This window comes from Chinchilla lanigera, unplaced genomic scaffold (assembly GCF_000276665.1).
Source record: "Chinchilla lanigera isolate Chin_1 unplaced genomic scaffold, ChiLan1.0 scaffold00021, whole genome shotgun sequence".
NCBI lineage: Eukaryota > Metazoa > Chordata > Mammalia > Rodentia > Chinchillidae > Chinchilla > Chinchilla lanigera.
In genome coordinates this window covers 26,923,905-26,945,428 of record NW_004955422.1, presented here as the reverse complement: position 1 = coordinate 26,945,428, position 21,524 = coordinate 26,923,905, and the positions used below count along the sequence as shown (strand labels likewise).

The following is a 21,524-nucleotide window of genomic DNA, read 5'->3' as shown; positions in this document are numbered from 1 at the left end:
GGCTGAGGCAGGAGGATCGAGGCCAGCCTGGGTTACAAGGTGAGCTCAAGGCCAGTCTGAAATTCATGGTGAGACCCGGTCTCAAAAAGAAAAAAAAAAAAAAATCCTCAGAAACTCCAAGGATGTCTTACCTAAACTTCAGAACAAGTCCTATCAGCTGCCACGTGACTTTGCCATTGCTAACCCTCCTAAGCCTAACTGAATGAATACTTACAATATGCCTGACATCTCATGTAACTTAGCACTTTACGCACTTCTTTCTTTCCTTCCTTCTTTCTTCCTCTTCTTTCCTCTCTTTTTCTTTCTTTCTTTCTTTCTTTCTTTCTTTCTTTCTTTCTTTCTTTCTTTCTTTCTTTTTCTGCTTTTCTGGTACTGGGGATTGAACACAGAGCCTTTACACACTAAACTATATCTCCAGCCATTTTTATTTTTTATTTTGAGACAGGGTCTCATTAAGATGCTGAATTGCCCAAGCTGGGACCCAACTTGTGATCCTCTACCCTCAGCCTCCTGGCATACTGGGATCAGAAGTGTGTGCCACCATGCCTTGCATAGGATTTAATATTTATGCCCATGTACTCTAAAATACATGCATAATGTTTCTCTCACCAGTGAGTACACTGAGGCACAGAGAGATGACAGTGATAGCTATTGATAGCACCCAGAAGCCAGGGTAGGCAGGAGGAGCTGCACTGTCTCTGCTCTGGGATAGAGACTGGGGGCTCCCCTGGCTTGACTCCTCAACCGTGATTTGGGGAGTTCCTAACTCAAGCCCTCGTGGAGATTGTGTGAGCCACCCACCATCCCTCAATACATTCTTTCCTGCTCAGACTGAAGAGTTTCTTTTGTTTGAAACTGAGTCTTTTCTTTTTCTTTTAAAATAGTTTTATCAAAATAGAATTCACGTCACATACACCTCACTCATTTAAATCCTACAAGCCAGTGATTTATACTTATGTTCACAGAGTTGTGAAATCATCACTGTAATTGATTTTAGAGCAGTTCTTTCACACAAGAAATAGACCCCAGGCTAGGGATATAGCTCCGTGGCACAGCGCCTACCTGGCAAGTGTGAGGTTGTGCATTCAATTCCTGGTACCAAAAAAAAAAAAAAATAGACCCCATACCCATCAGTATTCATTCCCCATGTCTCCTCCCTACCCAAGCCATCTGCTCCGTCTCATTCCCAGGCAGTCACTAATCTATTTTCTGTCTCTCTCTATTCATCTATTTTTGGACTTTGCCCTCCTATGTAACTGTATTTATATATCCTTTGACCAGCAACTCCCTACCTTCTCTCCTGCAATACCCAAACCTCTAGTAGTTACCACTCTACTCTGTTTTTTTTTCTTTTCTTTTCTTTTCTTTTCTTTTCTTTTTTTCTTTTCTTTTCGAGACAGGGTTTCGCTACACACTTCAAGCTGGTCTCAAACTCACAGTGATCCTCCTGCCTCAGCCTCCCCAGTGCTGGGATTACAGGTGTGAGCCACTACACCCAGCATCTACTCTGTTTTTCTATGAGATCAACTTTTTTAGATTCAACATATGAGCCAGGCGTGGTGGTGCACGCCTGTAATCTCAGCACTTGGGAGGCTGAGGCAGGAGAATCGCTGTGAGTTCAAGGCCAGCCTGGGCTACAAAGTGAGCTCAAGGTCAGCCTGAACTGCATAGTGAGATGCTGTCTCAAAAAGACAAAAAAAAAAAAAAAAAAAAAAGAGATTCAACATATGCGTGAGATCATGTGGTATTTGTCTTTCTGTGGTTGCTTTATTTCATTTAACCTAATATCTTCCAGATTCATCCATCTTGTCACAAATGACAGCATTTCATTCTTCTTGTGGCCAAATGTTATTCCACTGTCTATATACAGTTACCACATTTTCTTTATCCATTCATCTGTTGATGGAACAGTAATTCTCCGTCATGCCTATTGTCAACAGTGCAAATATCTTTTCAACATAGGGATTTCAATTTCTTTGGATATATATCTAATAGTAGGATTGCTGGATCATATGGTATATCAGTTAGTGTTTTACTAGAGAAATAGATGTAACACAAGATACACAAATATATAAGAATTCTCAAGATTGGCTTACGACAGTCAGCCACAGAGTCGGATGGGGAAGCGTGCAGAGGGAGTCTGCACCCTGGCGACAGAGGGATTCAGTCCAAGGTCTGGAGCTCACTGCAGTGTCCCCTGCGAGTTCGCCTCAGGAGGCCAATGGGTCCGCAGTGGAAGGCTGAAGAGTCTACACCGGAAGGCCAAAGGATCTGCACCAGAAGCTGAAGAGTCTGCCCTGGAAGCAGGGAGATGACGTCCAGGAGAAGGCAAAGGCTAGAGCTCCTCGGAAGAAACAGGAGCAGACCATACTTCCTCATTCCTCCTTTGTACCATTCAGGCAAGAGCTGCTTTAGGGTTGGTGTTCCACATCCTAGGGTGTGGAATCGCTGAGCAGATTTAGTTAAACTTCTCAATTAAACATCTCAAATTGACCCAATCAACCATCACCTATGGTAATTCTATTTTTATAGTTTGAAGAAATGTTATCCTGTTTTTCATAATGGCTGTGCTAAGTTGCAGTCCTACCCACAGTATTTCCTTTCCTCCACACCTCAGTGGCACTTCTTCTTTGTCTTTTTCACAGCAGCCATTCTGACAGGTATGAGGCGATATCTCCTGTGGTTTTTGGTTGGCATGTCCTTCATGATTAGGGATGCTGAGCATTTTTTCATATACTTCTTGAACATTGGTATGTTTTCTTTTGAGAAATATCTATGCAGATCTTATGCCCACCTTTTGGTAGGATTGTTTTCTCTATATTGAATTGTGTTCCATGTATATTTTGGATATGAATCCCTTGTCAGATATACAGTTTGCTCCCATGCTCTCAGTTGACAGATTGCTTCTGGCACTCTTTGTTTGCTTTGCTATGCAGAAACATTTTAGTTTGATAGAGTCCCACTGGTCTGTTCTTTCATTTTTTATTTATTTATTTGTTTTGTTTGGTGCCGGGAATCAAACACGACCTCACACTTGCCAGGCAGGCACTGTGCTGCTGAGCTATATCCCTGCACCAATTTCTTGAAAAATTAGACTTATCATGTAACCCAAAAACTCCACTTCTATGTGTCTACCCACAAAAAAATGAAAAACTATGTTCAGAAAAGGCAAAGTCTATAGAGAGAGAAAGTAGGTTGATCATTATCAGGGCAGTGTGGGAAGTGGCTGGGACACTGGTGGGAGTAGGAATGAACTGTAAACCATCCATGAAACAATTAGGAAGATTAGATATTTCTCTCTTTTCCAGTACTGGGAATTAAACACTGAGCTACCTCCCCAGGCCTTTTTTATTTTCTTTTTTTTTTTTTTTTTTCCTCCGGTACCGGGAACTGAACTCACGACCTTGCACTTGCCAGGCAGGCGCTTTGGCCGCTGAGCTAAATCCACAGCCCTGCCTTTTTTATTTTCAAACAGGGTCTTTGCTAAATTGCCAAATTGTTTATCCCGCACTGGAAATTGTGATCCTCCTGCCTCAGCCTCACAGAGTGCTAGGATTACAGGTGTGTGCCACTATGCCAGGCAGTTGGAGGTCTCTTAAAGGAATTCAGTAGCTGGGAGACAATGGAAGGAGAAAAACATTTTCCCTCTACAGCTTTTTCTAGTACTGCATTTGAAATAATGTATCAGATGCCAATATTAAGGGTTTGAAAATGGATTTTTTTCAGTATGTTAGGGATCAAATCCAGGGCCTCACACATGCCAGGCAAGTGTTCTATCAATGAGCTCTAATTTCTCCCCTCCCCAGGGATTGAACCCAGAGCCTTGCACCTGTTAAACTTGCACTCTATTGAAGCCAGCCATGGTGGCACACGCCTGTAATTCCAGCACTCAGGAGGCTGAGGCAGGAAGCTCCATGAGTTTGAAGCCACCGCCTGGGCTACAAAGTGAGTTCAAGGCCAGCCTGAACTGCACTGGAGACCCTGTCTCAAAAAAAAAAAAAAAAAAAAAAAAAATAGGGCCTAGGATATAGTTCAGTGGCACAAGCGCCTGCCTAGCAAACATAAGGTTCTGAGTTTGATTCCCAGTACTAAAACAAACAAAAAAACTTGTGCTCTGTCACCTCTGTCACTGAGTTATACTCCCAATTTTTTTTAACAACTGAACTACTTTTTTATTTTATTTTATTTTATTTTGAGACAAAGTCTTTCTAAGTTTCCCAAGCTAGCCTTGACTTTTCTCTCCTACTGTCCAGACTCTTGAGTAGCTGGAATTACAGGTGTGTGTCACCACACCCAGCTTCATTTTATCTTTTTTTCTGTCCTTCTTTCTTCCTTCCTTTCTTTTTTCTGTCTTTATTCCTTTCTTCTTTGAGATAAAGTCTCACTAAAAACTCATGCTGGCCATGAACTCATGATCCTCCTGCCTCAGTGTTGGGTTAATAGTACCCCTTAGTTATTGCGGGCTGATCAGGTCTGCAAACTCCTGAATGAGTGTATGGCAAAGGCTAAATAAAAAGAGGCAAATGGAATGATTTCAGGGCTCCAGGAGGATCAAAGCCCCCTCACAGAATTCAAGATTCTGTCGGGGCTAAGGCCAAGACTTTCTCTGGGTCACCTGTATTTATTTGGTTATCAGAAGAAGACAGGGGAGTACTCAAGAAGGGCAGAACCACTCAAGGACTTCTCTAAATAAGGTATTGTTAATCCACTGAAGAAAGAGATGCCTAAGATGCCTGAGGCTATAGTCTTTATCCATTTGAGATCTGATCCAGGTGTCCTTGGCTGTGATCTTGTCTTGTCCTTTGAGGCTTTCTGGCTTCATCCACCACTATAGGTTATAGTAGGGATTAGTGACTCACAGAGGTTCACTTACTATGACTCTGCCATTTTCAGATAAGGAGCATAGGCCTTGGACAGATTCACAAGTGAACATGAAAAACCAATTGATTAATTTAAGTCCTGCTCAGGTCTGCTTCGTAGTGGTCTCCATCACCTCAGTCTCCCAAGTACTGGCATTATAGGTGTGTAGTACCTGCTTGGCTCCAGCTTTATTTTCTTAATAGTGTATTTTTTGTTAATCAAACTGAAGCTCATATAATATAAAATTAGACATGTTAAATGAACCATTCATTACTGGTATATTTTGAAGCACAAAAACGTTGAATTTTGATATACTTATCTCTTTTATGAATGATGCCTTTGGTATCATAGGTAAGAAATCTTTGCCTAACTCAAGGTTTTGAAGATTTTCTTTTATATTTTCTCAAAGTCTCATAATTTGGCCTTTCTCTTTAGGTTTCTGATCCACTTTGAGTGTTTTTTTATATATAGTATGAGATAGGTATCTAAGTTCATTTTTTAAAATTTCAATAGAGGGACAGGGATTTAGCTCAGTGGCATACTTCCTGCCTGGCAAGTGCAAGGTCCTGAGTTAGATTCCTAGCACCAAAAAATACCAAAAACACAAACAAAAAAATTCAATAGACACAGCCAAATTGACATCACATCAGTTGACATCACATCAATTTATACTGGGATCAGCAGTGAGATGGTTGTTTTCTCACACCTTTGCTAATCCAACTGAGATATCAAACTCTAGTCTTGGCCAATCTGATACTAAAGACATGGCATCTCACATAGTTTTACTTTAGTCATATCCTAGGCCCTATCTGTGAAACGATTAGCTCAACGTATTAACTACTCACTGGTTCAGTGTATACATTAATAAGAAACACAATTACTAAAATAAGATGAGATGAGATGATATTTGAGATTTAGAAATGGAGCCAAGCGTGGTGGCACACTCCTGTAATCCCAGCACTCGGGGGGCTGAGGCAGGAGGATCACAGCGAGTTCTAGACCAGCCTGGGCTACAAAGTGAGCTCAAGGCCAGCCTGAACTGCATAGTGAGACCCTGTCTCAAAAAGACCAAAAAAAAAAAAAAATTAGAAATGGAAAGGATACATGCTAGAAAGTTAGTGTCATCCTGATACCAAAACCTGATAAAAGCACAGACCAATATCCTTGATGAACACTGACCCAAAAATCATCAATGAAATACTTGTAAACTGAATTCAGCAACACATTAAAAGGACCATACAGCATGATCAAGCAGGTTTCATTCCAGGAATGCAAGGACAGTTCAATATGTTTAAATCAATAAACACAATGCAGCATATAAATAGGATTAAGGATAAAAATCACATGATCGTTTCAACAGGTGCAGAAAAATCCTTTAATAAATTCAACATCCCTTTATGATAAAAATCCTGAATAAGGTGGGTATAGAAGGATCATACCTCAACATAAAAGACTGCATTTGAAAGCCAGGCATGGTGGCGCATGCCTATAATCCCAGCACTTGAGAGGCTGAGGCAGAAGGATCCTGTGAGTTCAAGGCCAGCCTGGGCTACAAAGTGAGCTCAAGGCCAGCCTGAACTGCATAGCAAGACCCTGTCCCAAAAAGACCAAAAAAAAAAAAAGCCATCAGTGAAAGGAGTGCATGAAAACTATTATTAATGAATTAATACTTGAAACTGGTAGAAATAAAAATTCTGGGTTGTTTGTGGATTGAACTCAGGGCCTTGTGCATGCTAAGCATGTGTTCTACCACTGAGCTACATCCCTAGCCATGAAGATTTTTTAAATTATATCACCTTTGTGGTGCTACCTAAATTCATCTTGTGTACATATATCCCAGCACAAATCCTTGAAAGATACCCACTTAACTATGAAGAATGAGAACTGGAGAGTTGGACGAGCTAAATTTGAGTTCTACTGCTACTAGTTAGTATTTGATCTCAAGTTAGTCACTTAATTCCCCTGAAACATAGTTACCGCATCTGAAAAATCCAGTGTTATTTTTCATTGCACATTTGAGCCTGTCCTATGTCAATGTTTTCTCATTTTGTACTCACAACCCCAAGAGGTACTATCACTAGTCCTCTTCACAGAGGAGGAAACAGGCTGAAGTCAGGGGACTGGATGAGTTGACCTTGTACACTCTACCCCAGGGGCACCCAAGTCTGATGGTCCTCAAAGACTATCACAACATCCATGTATTTGCATATTTCTAATTGCATCCTCTGCCACCTCAAGTTTCCCTGAATCAAAGGTGAGTTCTTAAATTCCCAGAAGTGTTATTGTATGACACCTTCCCACCTTATATAATGTGACCTAGAGGCTTGTTGCTTGATTCTATCTTTGCCTAAGTTTAATCCTTTTCTTTCCAGATGCAGATTCTTTTTTTTTCTTTTTTTTCTTTTTTTTTTTTTTTTGGTACTGGAAATCGAACTCAGTACCTTGCATTTGCCAGGCAGGCATTTGTGCCACTGAGCTGTATCCCTGGCCCCCCAGATACAGATTCTATCTTAGGACAGAGATCTCTAGTGAGAATGCTAGGTAAAAAATGATTCTGGTCTGCAGTTTGTAGAGTTGGGCTAATGAGGTTTCCCTAGAAGGACAATTTTGATGTGAAAACCAGAAAAGAAGGAACTAAAGATAATGAACAGGACAAGAAGGAGCTCTGAATGCTGTTTATTATCTAAGAGCTTTTCCTTTTGTTTTCTTTTTTTTTTTGTTTTTTGATGCTAGGAATTGCTAAGGGAGTTCTTGGGCTTTACAGTTGCTCCTCTGGGGCTCAGTCCTCCAAAAAATTGCCAAGGTAAGTGCTGAGAATTCCTTATCACTCTTTGTGTTAATCAGCTTTCCATTACTATAACAAATACCTGAGGTAATAAAGTTATAAAGAGAAAAGTCCATGATGGGTTGGCTTCATTTCTTTTGGGCCTGTGGCAAGGCAGCACATCATGGCAGGAGTGTGCCAAGGAACAAAACCACCTACCTCATGACCAGGGATCAAAAGAGAGAAAGAGGAGGCAGCCATGCTCTCACCATCCCCTTCAAGGGGATTCCCCCCAAGAAACTAACCCCCCCCCACCAGCCCTACCTCCTGGTATTGCCTCCCTGGGGACCAAGACTTGCACCTGGGCCCTTGTGGGGCATGCATTTACTTAGGACCTTGTGCTTGCCAGGCAGGTACTTATGCGCTGTGCTACATCCCCAGCCCTTATTTATTTATTTATGTATTTATTTATGGCACTGGAAATCAAACTCAGAACTTCATGCTTGCAAGGCAGGCACTGTGCTGCTGAGCTATGTCCCCTAGCCCTGTGGAGCATCTACAAGAAATCCAAACTATAGTACTATTTATTTTTATGACTTTTTTCCCTACTTCTACCTTCAATTCAGAAAACTAAAGAGTGCAGAAAAGCACAAGTTTTCTTTCTTATGTGGATTCAAGAAGAGACAGTTAGGAAATAGGTGAAAGAGACAGTCCTGAGTTAAAATCTTAAGAATTTTTTTATATTCTCTGTGAACTTTGGCAAGTCACCTAATTCTCCTGAACCTATTTCTTTTAATATGAAAGTGGGAATCAGCTGGGCATGGTGGTGCATGCCTGCAATCTCAGCACTCAGGAGGCTGAGGCAGGAGGATCACAGTGAGTTCAAGGCCAGCCTGGGCTACAAAGTGAGTTCAAGGCCAACCTGAAGTAACTGTAAGATCATCTCAAAAAAGAAAAGTGGGAATCAGAATATCTCCTACCTCATTGGGTGCTTGTGGGGATGAATGAATCACTGCATACAGTGGGCACTCAATATATGTGTTCTTGTGTTTTTCTTTCACAGTTTACAAGACAGATTTTTACTTCAGTGTTTCTTGAGCACCCTTGAAGTATTACTAGTGTTAGCAGACATACAGGGATAGATAAGACTGGCTTTTTGCCCTTGAAGGATTTGTGGCAGGAGGAGTGAAGAAATTTTCCCAGATTAAATAGTCTCATCTCCTGCATTTAGGTGTTTACAAAAAGATATTTTATCCCAATTCCCAGCTGTCAGTAACAGGGGGACAGAGAAGGGAGGTCACACAGCAAGTACTCAATAGAAGAGAGAGGACTTGAGCCTAATTAGAACAAATACTGGGATGAGATAAAATGACAAAGGATTTTGCAAATATTATCACGCTGGAGGAAAGTAAGAGGATGAAGGCCTCAGTAAGCTTTCCCCAAATCCTGACTAGAAAGAGTCAAACCCTTCCTAAGGGGGCACCTGAGAGAAGGGAGAGAGCAGGAAGCAGCAGGCTCTGCCAGGGCCCCAGCAAAGTGAGTGCCTCTCCCCATGGGGGAGTGAACTCCAGCAGACAAAGGGGCGCTAAGTAACATAAACTCATTACAGAAAATGCATACTCACCCCCTCCACACACACAGGTTTTCCCTTTACTTCATTGCTAACTCCACCTTTGTTGCAGGGAAAGTCATTTTTTGAAAAAATTTTTATTTTTTATTTATTTTTTCTTTTTTGAGGCAGGGTCTCACTATGCAGTTCCATCTGGCCTTGAGCTCACTTTGTAGCCCAGGTTGGTCTCGAACTCGAAAAGATTCTCCTGCCTCAGCCTCCCAAGTGCTGGGATTACAGGAGTGTGCCACTATGTCCAGCTATGGTAAAATCATTTTTTAAAAAACCCATAAATTTCTTTTTTTTTTCTTTTTTTTTTTTTTTTGCAGTACTGGAGATCGAACTCACAGCCTTGTGCTTGCCAGGCAGGTACTTGTGCCACTGAGTTATATCCCCAGCCCCCAACAAACCATAAATTTCAGAGATCAGGCCTGGTAGAACCCAGAAAACCTAATAAAGCCTACTTAGGAATTTGCACTTAAAGCCAGACAGCACTCTGGTGGCTGAGGCAGGAGGATCATCACGAGTTCGAGACCAGCCTGGGCTACAAAGTGAGCTCAAGGCCAGCCTGAACTGCATAGCTCTCAAAAAAGAAAGGAAGAAAGGAAGAAAGGAAGAAAGGAAGAAAGGAAGAAAGGAAGAAAGGAAGAAAGGAAGAAAGGAAGAAAGGAAGAAAGGAAGAAAGAAAGAAAGAAAGAAAGAAAGAAAGAAAGAAAGAAAGAAAGAAAGAAAGTCAGGAGAACAAGGCAGCACTTAAACTCCCAAACAAGTTGGGTGTGGTGGCACAGGCCTGTAATCCCAGCACTTGGAGGCTGAGGCAGGAGGATCACCATGAGTTCAAGGCAAGCCTGGGCTCTATAGTGAGACCCTGTCTAAAAAACAAAAAAGTCAGATTTAGCCAGTATGAGAAGAAAGTGCCCTCTGATTTAATCTTTGCAAGGAAAGAAACTTTGAAATAACCAATCTGCCTTTTATTCTTTGTTTCTGCTTTCTTCAGCCCTTCTCTGCCTATTAAGCCAAGCTCCTCTGCTCAACTCGTTAGAACGCACATTCTGTTTTATGGAATGAAGTGCTGTCTGATTATTATTATTATTATTACTACTAATTTTGGTGCCAGGAATCAAACTCAGGAAGGCGCACTTGCCAGGCAGACACTTGCGGCGCTGAATTACATCCCCAGCCCCTATTATTATTTATTTATTTATTTAGGTCTTTTTGAGACAGGGTCTCACTATGCAGTTCAGGCTGCCCTTGAGCTCACTTTGCAGCATGGGCTGGTCTTAAACTTGCAACGATCCTCCTGCCTCAGCCTCCTGAGTGCTGGGATTATAGGCATGTACCACCATGCCCAGTGGTTCTTTTTTGAGGTTAAATTGATATACAATGATCTCTTATCACTTGCTGAGTTTTGACAAAATGCATACAGCCATATGCTCCAAATACTTTTTTTGTCTTTTTGAGACAGGGTTTCACTATGCAGTTCAGGCTGGCCCTGAACTCATGTTGTAACCCAGGCTGGCCTCAAACTTGCAAAGATTTTCCTACCTCAGCCTCCTGAGTGCTGGGATTACAAACATGTACCACTGTGCCTAGCTCCCAGACAAGATATTGAAAAAACATTTTTCTTTTTCTTTTTTTTTTTTTTTGCGGTACCAGGGATCGAACTCATGACCTTGAGCTTGCCAGGCAGGCACTTATGCCACTAAGCTATATCCCCAGCCCAACATTTTTCAATACTCTAGAAAATTCCTCACATCTCTTTCCCGTCAATCCCCTCCCTCTAGAGGCAATCATTATTGTGATTTTTTTGTTTTTGTTGTTCTTTTTTGAGACAGGGTTTCCTTTGGTAGTGCAGGCTGGGCTTGGGCCTGGAACTTGTATTGATCCTCCTGCGAGCACTAAGTATAACTTATGTAAGCAGCAGGGACCACCAGGCTTGTGTAAAGGCAATGTGGTGTGGAATTTATTGTGCCTGAACTATCTGCCCTGGCGTGTCCCTTTTATAGGGATGGAGAGAAGGCAGGGGACATTAAGGGGGAAGATCCCAATGAACATCTGTGGTTAAAGTTTTCTGGCAATCTTGCATCTCACTGGGTAGAGTCCTTTGAAGTGTCTGACGTAAGGGGCGTCTCCAGATGTCCCCAGGACCTGCAAAATTCCTTGTTCTATCTTATCTCCTTTCCTGGGTTTGTGGATGACAGTCTCAGGTGCTGAGCCCAGTTCCCTGCTGAGAGCTGAGTTCCCTGCAGACAGTAGTGCTTCTGCTGGCAAGCAGGTTGTGGCCGGGAATCAGGTCCAGTTGCAGACTTCACTGAGATTATGGGCATGTGCCACCATGTGTTATGGCAAAAATTCTGGCTATATTCCACAAGAGACCAAAGAGAACGGACAAAGTTTTAGTTTAGACCGGTCACCTCTCATCCCGACTTGCAAGTAGGGAAGTGGGCGTGGACCTGCCTTTGTTCCCAGTTTATATACAGTTTTGGTTTCCATGGTAACAGGTTGGAATGTTGTAGCGCTGGCCACTTGTTGTTTTCCTTGTGCCACCTAACTGGGTCAGGCTCCGGTCATGAGCCCAGCCACAATCATATATACTTTCTGTACTCTGTTCTATATGTCCCCCTTTAGATAACTATACATTTCCTTTATGGTTACAATGTTTATCTAGGGCCAGGGAAGGGATGAAACAACCCAGGCAGTGTTATAGGTGGTTATCTGGGCCCTGGTGTTCTTTGTCTTTGGAGAAGCATTCCAGGGATAAGTCCGGACTGCAAAGTTAACTCTTTACAACCCTCTGGGATGTTTCTCAAGACACATTTTGAGGCTTGCATTAAGACTAGAATTATTCTATCTTAAAATGATATGCTAACAGTTATCGTCCCCTACACATGCTCAGCTTATTATTGTGATTTTTCACCATTGATTAGGTATAACCTGTTCTGGAACATTAAATCATATCACATGTAATCTTTTCTCTTTTTTTTTTGTACCAAGAATCAAACTCATGACCTTAGGCTTGACAGGCAAGCACTGTGCCACTGAGCTATATCCACAGCCCCAGTGTGTAATCTTTTGTATAAGACTTCTTCCTTTAAGCATGATGTCTAAGGCATATCTCATTTATTCTGTCTGAAAATATAGGTGTCTCAGTTACTTTTCTGTCACTGCTGAGACAAAATACCTGACGCCCAGAATTAAGGAAGGAAAGGTTTATTTCGCTCACAGTTTGTGGAGGTTTCAGTCCATGCTCAGCTGGCTCCAAGGCAGAGTGGCACAAGGCAGAGGGCAACAGCAAGAGCAGCAAGAGCAAGCCTCTTTCCCTCCCTTATACTGCATGCAGGCTACCCGGGAGGATGTAGCACTCACACCCATCATCCCAGCATTGGAGGATGGATCAATCAAAAACCATAGAAGCCTGCCCCATGATTGCATGAGGCTTTGGGGAGACATCTAGACACAAACCATGACAATAGGAAATAATAAACTCTATTTATTCTATATTTCACAACACAAAATATTTCTGTGACCTCAAATGTATAGGAGTTTTCTCTCTTTCCCCCATGCCAAACAAAATAGTCACTTAGCAGCAGTGGCCACCAGCAGCACGTCCTTTCACTCAACTGAACCCTAACACTGTGTAGCGGGAGGTACCATCAGATTGCACAGATCAAGGACCCAGTCCCATGACACTATTCCCCCATACACACACACACATACACACACACACACTCACACACACTTTAGACAGCAGTCTTAAGTACAGGCCTGCAGAACGTCTGCCCAGTCTGGGTTTAAATTTGGGTTCCCATTCTGGGCATGATGGTGCATGCCTGTAATTCTAGTACTCTGGAAGCTGAGGCAGGAGCCTGGCAACTTGGATCCCAGCCTGGGGAACTTAGCAACTTTGCAAGACCCTGTCTCAAAACAGACAACAAAGGGGCTGGAGATACAGCTCAGTGTGAAGGTCCTGGTTTTAATTGCTAGCACCAAAAAAAGTTGGGGTTTTCATGACCCTCTTCTTGGGATTGATTAATTTGTTTGACTGGCTACTAACTCTGGGAAAAATTGACTTACATTTACCACCTTAATATAAAGGGTATTACTCAGAGATACAAATGAAGACACATATAGGCTGCGGTATAGGAGAAAGGGTGGTACTGATTAGGGGAAAGAAACTCCCAACCTGCTAGATGTCCAGTACAAGCTCATGTTCTCTAAAATCGAAGAATGAATTCCAGAAACAATAGAGGTTAAGAACAGAATATATTTGTAATATCTAACATATAAAGCCAGGTGCGGTAGTACTTGCCTATAATCCCAGCACTCGGGAGGCTGAGGCAGGAGGATCGTTGTGTGTTCGAGACCAGCCTGGGCTACAAAGTGAGCTCAAGGCCAGCCTGAACTGCATAGCGAGACCCTGTCTTAAAAAGACAAAAAAAAAAAAAAAAAAGAAAGGAAAATCACTGTTGTTTATTCTTAGGGGAGTATGTGGGTGCATTCCTTTCATCTTTTGTGTTGAGGTCTCCCCCACAGCTGCAGGGTATCCCATCTTTTGCACTGGCTCCTTTGAGGGCCTGACCCTGTCTGACTGTCTGTAATTTTTTTTTTTTTTTTTTTTGTACTGGGAATTGAATTCAAGACCTCACACTTGCCAGGCAGGCAATATTCTAATATTTCTAATTTAGCTGTCTATAACAGTATCCTGTGCTCACTGAGTGCACCACCCTCTGGAAATTTCCATATGTCCAATGACCAGAAGCTCCCTGAACCCAGTCTTTATGGATCTTCTTTTTTTAGTACTGGGAATTTAACCCTGGCTCTCACACATACTAGGCAAATCTTGCTAAATTTCCCAAGTGGACTCAAATTTGCCATTCTCCTGTTTCAGTCTCCTGAGTAGCTAGGATTAGTGGTGTGCACAAACACGATACTTTAAATTGGTTGCCAACATTTTGGACCTGAGTTCAAATTCTAGTTCTATCACTAACATTGCAATTGAGGGCTAATTACCTTGCTTCTCTGAGACTCATTTTTCTCACATACATTATGGAGAAAATTACAGATACTGCTTTTTCAGTATTTGCTTGGCATTGTTCTATTGTGCTATGTATTTTACTTTGCTTTAGCTAATGTAATCCTCATACTAATCCTTGAGGTAAGGTATATTATAATTCTCTCTCTCTTTTTTTTTTGTTTTTGTTTTTGTTTTTCTTCTGGTACCGGGAATTGAACTCATGACCTTGTGTTTGCTGGGCAGGTACTGTGCCACTGAGCTAAATCCCCAGCCCTTATAATTCTCTTTTTAAAAAATTTATTATTATTATTATTATTATTTTGTCTTTTTTGAGGCAGGGTCTCACTATGCACTTCAGGCTGGCCTTGAGCTCACTTTGTAGCCCAGGCTGGTCTCAAACCTGCAAGATCCTCCTGCCTCAGCCTTCTGAGTGCTGGGATTACAGGTATGCACCAGCATGCCCAGCTTTGTTTGCTTTTTGAGACAGAGTATCGTTATGCAGTTTAGGCTGACCTTGAACTGGCTAGGTAGCCCAGGCTGGCCTCAAACTCATGGCAATCCTCCCACCTCAGCCTCCTGAGTGCTGGGATTGCATGCACCTGGCTACAATTCCCATTTTATAGATGAAAAATTGAGCACTTCACCTAGATTGATGTGAATATTCAGTGAGATAGTGTTATTGTGTGATGAATTCAACAAATCAGGGCTGATGATTTAGCTCAGTGGCACAGTGCTTGCCTGGCAAGCATGAAGTCGTGAGTTCAATTCTTGGTACCGGAAAAAAACGAAAATCCAAAAAAAAGAAAACAAATCAATTCCAGGCTTTTGTGTACAACAAGCAAGTACATACCTGAGGGTAAGTGAAAAGCAGCTACATTTACTGAGATCATAGGAAGATGTGCTCAGAGCAAGGCCCTGCTGACAAAATATGTAATAAACAGAAGAATGGGGTTGGGTTGGCAGGAAAGCAAAAAGTACCACACACAGATAAATCAGGCTTTTGGAACTAAAAAGTTGTGCACTGCAGCCCAGGTTCTTCCACTGAATCTCTAGGTGTGTCTACCAGGGTGCTGAATCAGCTAGGGGCTCTCAATGCCAGTCCCAGAATTCACTCTTAATGACATTCATGAGATGTAGTGCATATTCATGAACTCTTAATAAGGTTTGAGTAGGGTAAAGGTAAGGGGAGATCAGGCCAGGAGATCCTATGGGGGGGGGGGGGGGGGGGGGGGTGGGCGTCTATTCTCTCTCTCTCTCTTATTATTTTCTGTGTCACTTAGTGATAGAGGGGAAAGAAACTCCCAACCTGCTAGATGTCCAAAACGCTGAGTTCATGTCCTCTAAAATCAGGGAATGAATTCTAGGAACAACAGAGTTTAAGAGTAGGAATAATTGGGCCCAGGATATAGCTCAGTGTCACAGCACCTGCCTGGCAAGCACAAGGTCCTGAGTTCGACTGCTGGTACCACAGAAAAAAAAAAGAGTAGGAAGAATTTATTGAGAGAAAAAAAGCTTCTAAGAGGGAAAGAAGGTGGCTTGGAAAGTGGGTTGCTCACTGACCTTGCTTCTCAAAGGTCTAGGAAAGGTCTAGGAAAGGTCTAGGAAAGCCATGAGGTGAGGCAGGGGGTGGGACAGACCTGTAGTCAAACAATAAGATTACAAGTACGGTCGCTTAGGTAATATTGGTCCAGTGGGAAATCATAAGGTGGGTATGAGGTGGGACAAGACTATGGTTGACCAATAAGGTTACAACAAGTATAATTGCTGGGGAAATATTGATTAAATGGGGATCAAATTGGAAGCAAGTCAGGTAACAAGGGCACATGGGGCGGAGAAGGACTTTGCTGGAGGGGTGGGTTAAGGAGGTTTGGTCCCCACCCCAAGGTGATTGATGCCTAATTAGAATATCAATCACTGCTGGTCCTTGCTAGGGTAAGTATATGAGTGAGCAGTTCCTTTTTTTCCTGAAGTCTGGCCTTCGGTGAATGTGCGTCCAGCCACAGTTGTCTTCTGCTTTGACCTCTTCCAGGGCCCAGCCCTGCTCGACTGCCTACAGTACTTCTACCTAACTTAGCTGTCTATAATATTAGCACAGCAGGGGCTGGGGATTTAGCTCAGCGGCAAAAGCGCTTGCCTGGCAAGCGCAAGGTCGTGAGTTCGGTTCCCGGTACCGGAGAAAAACCAAAAAAAAAAAAAAAATATTAGCACAGCAGTAGGAATAATGACCCAAAGGTGCTGTTCAAACTTAAATGAGTGGGGCCGGGTGTGGTGGTGCATGCCTGTAATCCCAGCACTTGGGAGGCTGAGGCAGGAGGATCGTTGTAAATTCGAGACCAGCCTGGGCTACAAAGTGAGCTCAAGGCCAGCCTGAACTGCATAGTGACACCGTGCATCAAAAAGACAAAAAAAAAAAAAAAAAAAAAAAAAAAAAAAAAAAAACAAATGAGTGGAGGAGAATGAGTTCCTGTTTCCTTTCTAACCACTAATAGTGCGTGTAAGACATTAGGGCATGACTTAGTAATTATAATGTAGAAAATGAACACCAAGACACCTGTAATCCCAGCATTTGGGAGGCTGAGGCAGGATGGTCAATTGCAAATTCAAGGCTAGCTTGAAGAACATAGTAAGTTCCAGGTAGGCCTGACCTACATAGTGAGACTTTGTTTCAAAACAAACAAGTAAGGAAGGAAAGAGGAAAAGGAGGAAGGAAGCAAAGAAAAGAGATATATTGGGTGTTATATTTTTATTCCATCTAGTTGGTCCCTGTAGTCATTTAAATTTACTACCTGTAATTACTACTGAGAAGCAGGGTTGCCAAATGACATTCAGGATACTGAGTTAAATGTGAGTTTTAGATAACAAAAACAATTTTAGCGTAAGTTACATATCATAGTATTTTGCCAAATTTATGCTAAAACATCCATTGCTTATCTGAAATTCAATTTTTTTTTTTTTTTTTTTTTTTGGTCTTTTTGAGACACAGTCTCGCGATACAGTTCAGGTTGGCCTTGAGCTCACTTTGTGGCCCAGGCTGGCCTCAAACTCGAAACGATCCTCCTGCCTCAGCCTCCCGAGTGCTGGGATTACAGGCATGCATCACCATGCCCGGCTCCTGAAATTCAAATTTAACTGGGCATCGTGTATTTCTGTTTTCTAGATGTGGTAAGCCTACCTGGGATGGGGACAGAACTTGTGCTCTTCGTCCTATAGGTGAGGAAACATCCTAGAAGAGGGGAAATAATGTAGCTACAGCCTCTGGGCTTACGAGTCTCATTGACTCTAGGTCTCCAGCCCCATCCCTGTCTTCTCTCCATGAACACCCAGCCTCTTCAGCTTTCTCCCATCCCTGGCAGTTGAAAGCAGAGCAGTTCTAGGGAAGACAGGGACAGAGCGTGACTAAGTGTTCTACAAGGAAAGCCGGTAAGCGACAGGCAGCAAGTGGGCTGCTTGGGTTTCTCTCCCAACTCCTTCCAGCTCTGCAGCCAGCTTCCTGTCATCCTCCTCCTCCAAGCGGCCTGGGAAACTGCTTCCCTTGCTAGTGTTAGTGGCTTCCAGTCCCTGCTCTCCCAGCAAGGCTGGGTCCTGTCCCTGCTGGTGTCGGTATCCTAGGCAGGAGGAGAGTAAGGTGGCTCAAGGCTGTATCAGCCTCGGCTCCTGCATTTTTTTTTTTTTTTTTTCACCAGGCCAGGACTGGCCTGAGTTCTGGATCAAGGAACCTGACAGCCAGAGCCTCAGGGTGGGAAAGAATGAGGGGGTGGCCGGGCTGGGATTCACTCACAGTCTTTATCAACTGTTTCTCCTTCACTAAGCACCTGCTCTGGATCTCCATGAATCTGCACAGCATTTTAGCAGGCAGGATCTATTGTTTTCATGAGATTTGATTACTGAGACTCTGTAGTGATTTTGCTTAAGATTCCCAAAGAAATGTAACAGTGGTTGTACCTTTGAGTGGCCCTTGACAAGTTACTTTCGCTTCTTTTTCCTGCCGTTGGAAATTCTAAAGAAAGGTGGTACCTACATGATACAGGTGTTAATGGCTAAATAACTCTTTCTTTAGATTCGCAGAACCCAGAACATCTGGTGACCTCTAATGATAGATGATAACAAAATGTGTAATGCCCCTCCTTGTTTTTAAAAAAGTTCTGTGTATCATCTAATACAAAGCATCTAAACTGCTTTGGTGTTTAATTTGCAGAAAAGGAACCTGTTTGTAACTACCACCTGGAGATCAAGGGCTATTGGAATGTTTTGGCCTGAGGAAAGAAAGGAGACACTTGCCAGATGAAGATGACCTCCCCTGCGGCTCACCACCCCTGTGTTCTTCCTTTGCCTCCTTTCAAAAGCCTTTGGTGTCCCGGAGTTACTGCAAATGGGGGACTGAGACAGTTTTCTTCTGAATCCCTATCCTCTCAGGATGCTGGCCTGCAGATGACACTCGGGTTTTTTTGCCAACTCTCATCTCCTGAGAACTGGCTTTCCAATGGCAAGCAGCCTATAATGGCGAGCTGTTGACAGAAGGCTTGAATCTTTGATCCATATGTCTCTGAATCTAAATTATTAAATCTTACTAGATACTGCTTCCCAGATCAGAGCAAATTCATCCTGCTGGTTTTGGCAAGAAGGTTAGGATAGTCTAGTCCAGTGGTTCTCAGAATGGAATCCCTCAGCATCAGCATCACCTGGGAACTTTTTAGAAATGTTTATTCTTGGGACTGTAGCTCTTTCTCAGAAATTGTGGAGGTTGGGATTGGGGTTGTAGCTCAGTGTTACATTGCGTGCCTGTATGCCCAAGTCCCTAGATTCAATCCCCAACCTGACGGCCCAGGGGTATAGCTCAGCGGCACAGCACCTGTCTGGCAAGTGTGAGGTCCTGAGTTCAATTCCCCGTTCCATAAACCAACAACAACAAACAAAACAAAACAAAACAGACCAGGTATATAGCTCAGCGGCATAAGTGCCTGCCTGGCAAGCGCAAGGTCCTGAGTTTGGTTCCTGGTACCAAAAAACAAAACAAAACAAAATCCTCAACCTGAGGGGGCTGGGAGGAGGCAAAAGAGGGAAGAGGAGAAGGAAGTGGAAGGCAGAGAGAGAGAAAGAGAGAGTGATTCCTCTTGGAGAGGAGGCTGGGAATGCAGGTCAGTTCCTAGTATGTATGAAGCTCTGATTTTGATCCCCAGCACCAGAAAAAAAAATTCTAGCTGTGATGTCTGACAATCTCAGTTTTAACAAGCCCTCTAGGTGATACCAATGCATTCTACAGTTTGAGAATCTTTGGCTTGTAGTAGGAGATGCATTTGTTTTTGGAACAAAATGAGTATATTCAAAACATATTTGTTGCCAGACATAGTGGTACATGCCTGTAACCTCAGCACTCTGGGATGCTAAGGCAGGAGGATGGCAAGTTTGAGCCCAGCTTGCCTGTTTTTGCAGTTTAGTGATTTAGCTAGACCCTATCTCAAAAACAAAACAACAATAAAAGCAATAATTACAGTGTGAAGGGCCCTGGGTTCCATTGTCTGTACTACAAAAATACATAAATAAGTAAAAAATAAAGTTTACTGAAAGCTTTTTTTTGTGGTGGTGGTGGTACTGGGGATGGAGACCAGAGGCACTTTACCCCTGACCTCCACCCCCAGCCTTTTTATTTTGAGGCAGTCTCACTAGGTTGCTCAGGCTAGCCCTGAACTTTTGATCTTCTTGCCTTAGCTTGCTGAGTAGCTCAGTGGTAGACTGCATGCCTCGCATATACAAGCTTTTTGGTTCAGTCTCTGGTACTAAAGACAATTCTCAGGTTCTATTCCAAAACAGTGAAACAGAAACTCGGGATGGGGCCCAGCAAGCTATGGTTTAATAAACCTTTCAGGTGATTTTGATAACTGAATTTTTTTTTTTTTTTTGAATTTTCAGGAATCAAACTCACGACCTCAGGCTTGCCGGGCAAGTGCTTATGCCGCTGAGCTATATCCCCTGCCCAAGAACTGAATTTAGAGAACCATTGCCCTAGAAAATCCGAACTGGGTAAGAGCCTAAGAAATCTAAAACTATAGTAAGCTTTCCTAAGGCATATAATGTAAAGAGACTGACACGAGTGGCTTGAAAAGTACTTTTAAAAGTGTGAAAGTAGCTGGGCGTGGTGGCACAGGTCTGTAATCCCAGCACTTGGGAGGCTGAGGTAGGAGGATCGTTGTGAGTTTGAGGCCAGCCTGAACTGCATAGCGAGACCCCGTCTCAAAAAAAAAAAAAAAAAAAAAAAACCAACAAAAAAATGTAAAAGTAAATTTCCAAATGGTAAAATATTATTTTCCTTAGGAGGAAACAGGCCAAACAATAATAGCAAACTTTTAGCAAACCACCGCACCCAGCTACTTTTACACTTTTAAAAGTACTTTTCAAGTCACCTGTGTCAGTCTCTTTACAGTATGCCTTAGGGAAGCTTTTTTTTTTTTCCTGGTCCTGAGAATCGAACTCACAACCTCGCACTTGCCAGGCAGGTGCTGTGCTGCTGAGCTAAATCCCCAGCCCCAGGGAAGCTTATTATACTTTTGGATTCCTTAGGCTCTTACCCAGTGGTTCTCAAAATTCAGTTCTCATCAAAATCACCTGGAAGGTTTGGTAAACCATAGCTTGCTCGACCCCATCCCGAGCTATGTTCCTACATAATTATATATTTGTGTGTGTGTGTGTGTGTCTGTGTGTGTGTGTGTCTGTGTGTGGGGGAATCTAATTCAAGACCTTAAACTTGCTAGGCAGGCGCTTGTGCTGCTAAACTATATCCCTACAAAGTGAGTTCAAATGGACTGCATAGTGAAACCCTGTCTCAAAAAAAGACCAAACTGGCAAGCAGGAGGTCCTGAGTTTGATTTCTAGTACAGAAAAAAAAAAAAAAAAAAAAAAAAGAGGGGCTGGGGATTTAGCTCAGTGGTACAGCGCCTGGCTGGCAAGCGCGAGGTCGTGAGTTCGATTCCCGGTACCGGAAAAAAAAAACCTAAGAGAAAAAAAGAAAAAGAACTCCAAAAAAGAAGAAAGAAAAAACAGCAACCAAACCAAACCAAAAAATACCCTCTCAAAAAGGTGGACCTCGTATAACCTCTAAGTATGCATTCTTTTTTTGAAGCGGGGCAAGGTCTTGCTATGTAGTTCTGGTTGGCCTTGGACTCACTGTATAGTCCAGGCAGGCCTTGATCTCGCAGAGATCCTCCTGCCTCAGCTTCCCAGATGCTGGGATTACAGGCATGCCCCACCATGCCCTGCTGAAGTGTGCTTTTTTTTTTTTTTTT

At 42.7% G+C, this 21,524-nt stretch overlaps 1 long non-coding RNA gene across 1 annotated transcript in view; it reads left to right on the top strand.

Annotated features, from left to right (window-relative positions):
• LOC102024125 overlaps window positions 1–19,066 on the top strand; it is a 37,095-nt gene extending 18,029 nt beyond the window's left edge. The window contains exons 2-3 of the long non-coding RNA XR_260925.2: window positions 7,594–7,663; window positions 18,443–19,066. This is a non-coding gene — a long non-coding RNA (uncharacterized LOC102024125). The remainder of the gene's footprint in view (window positions 1–7,593; window positions 7,664–18,442) is intronic.
• Window positions 19,067–21,524: the final 2,458 nt, after the last annotated feature.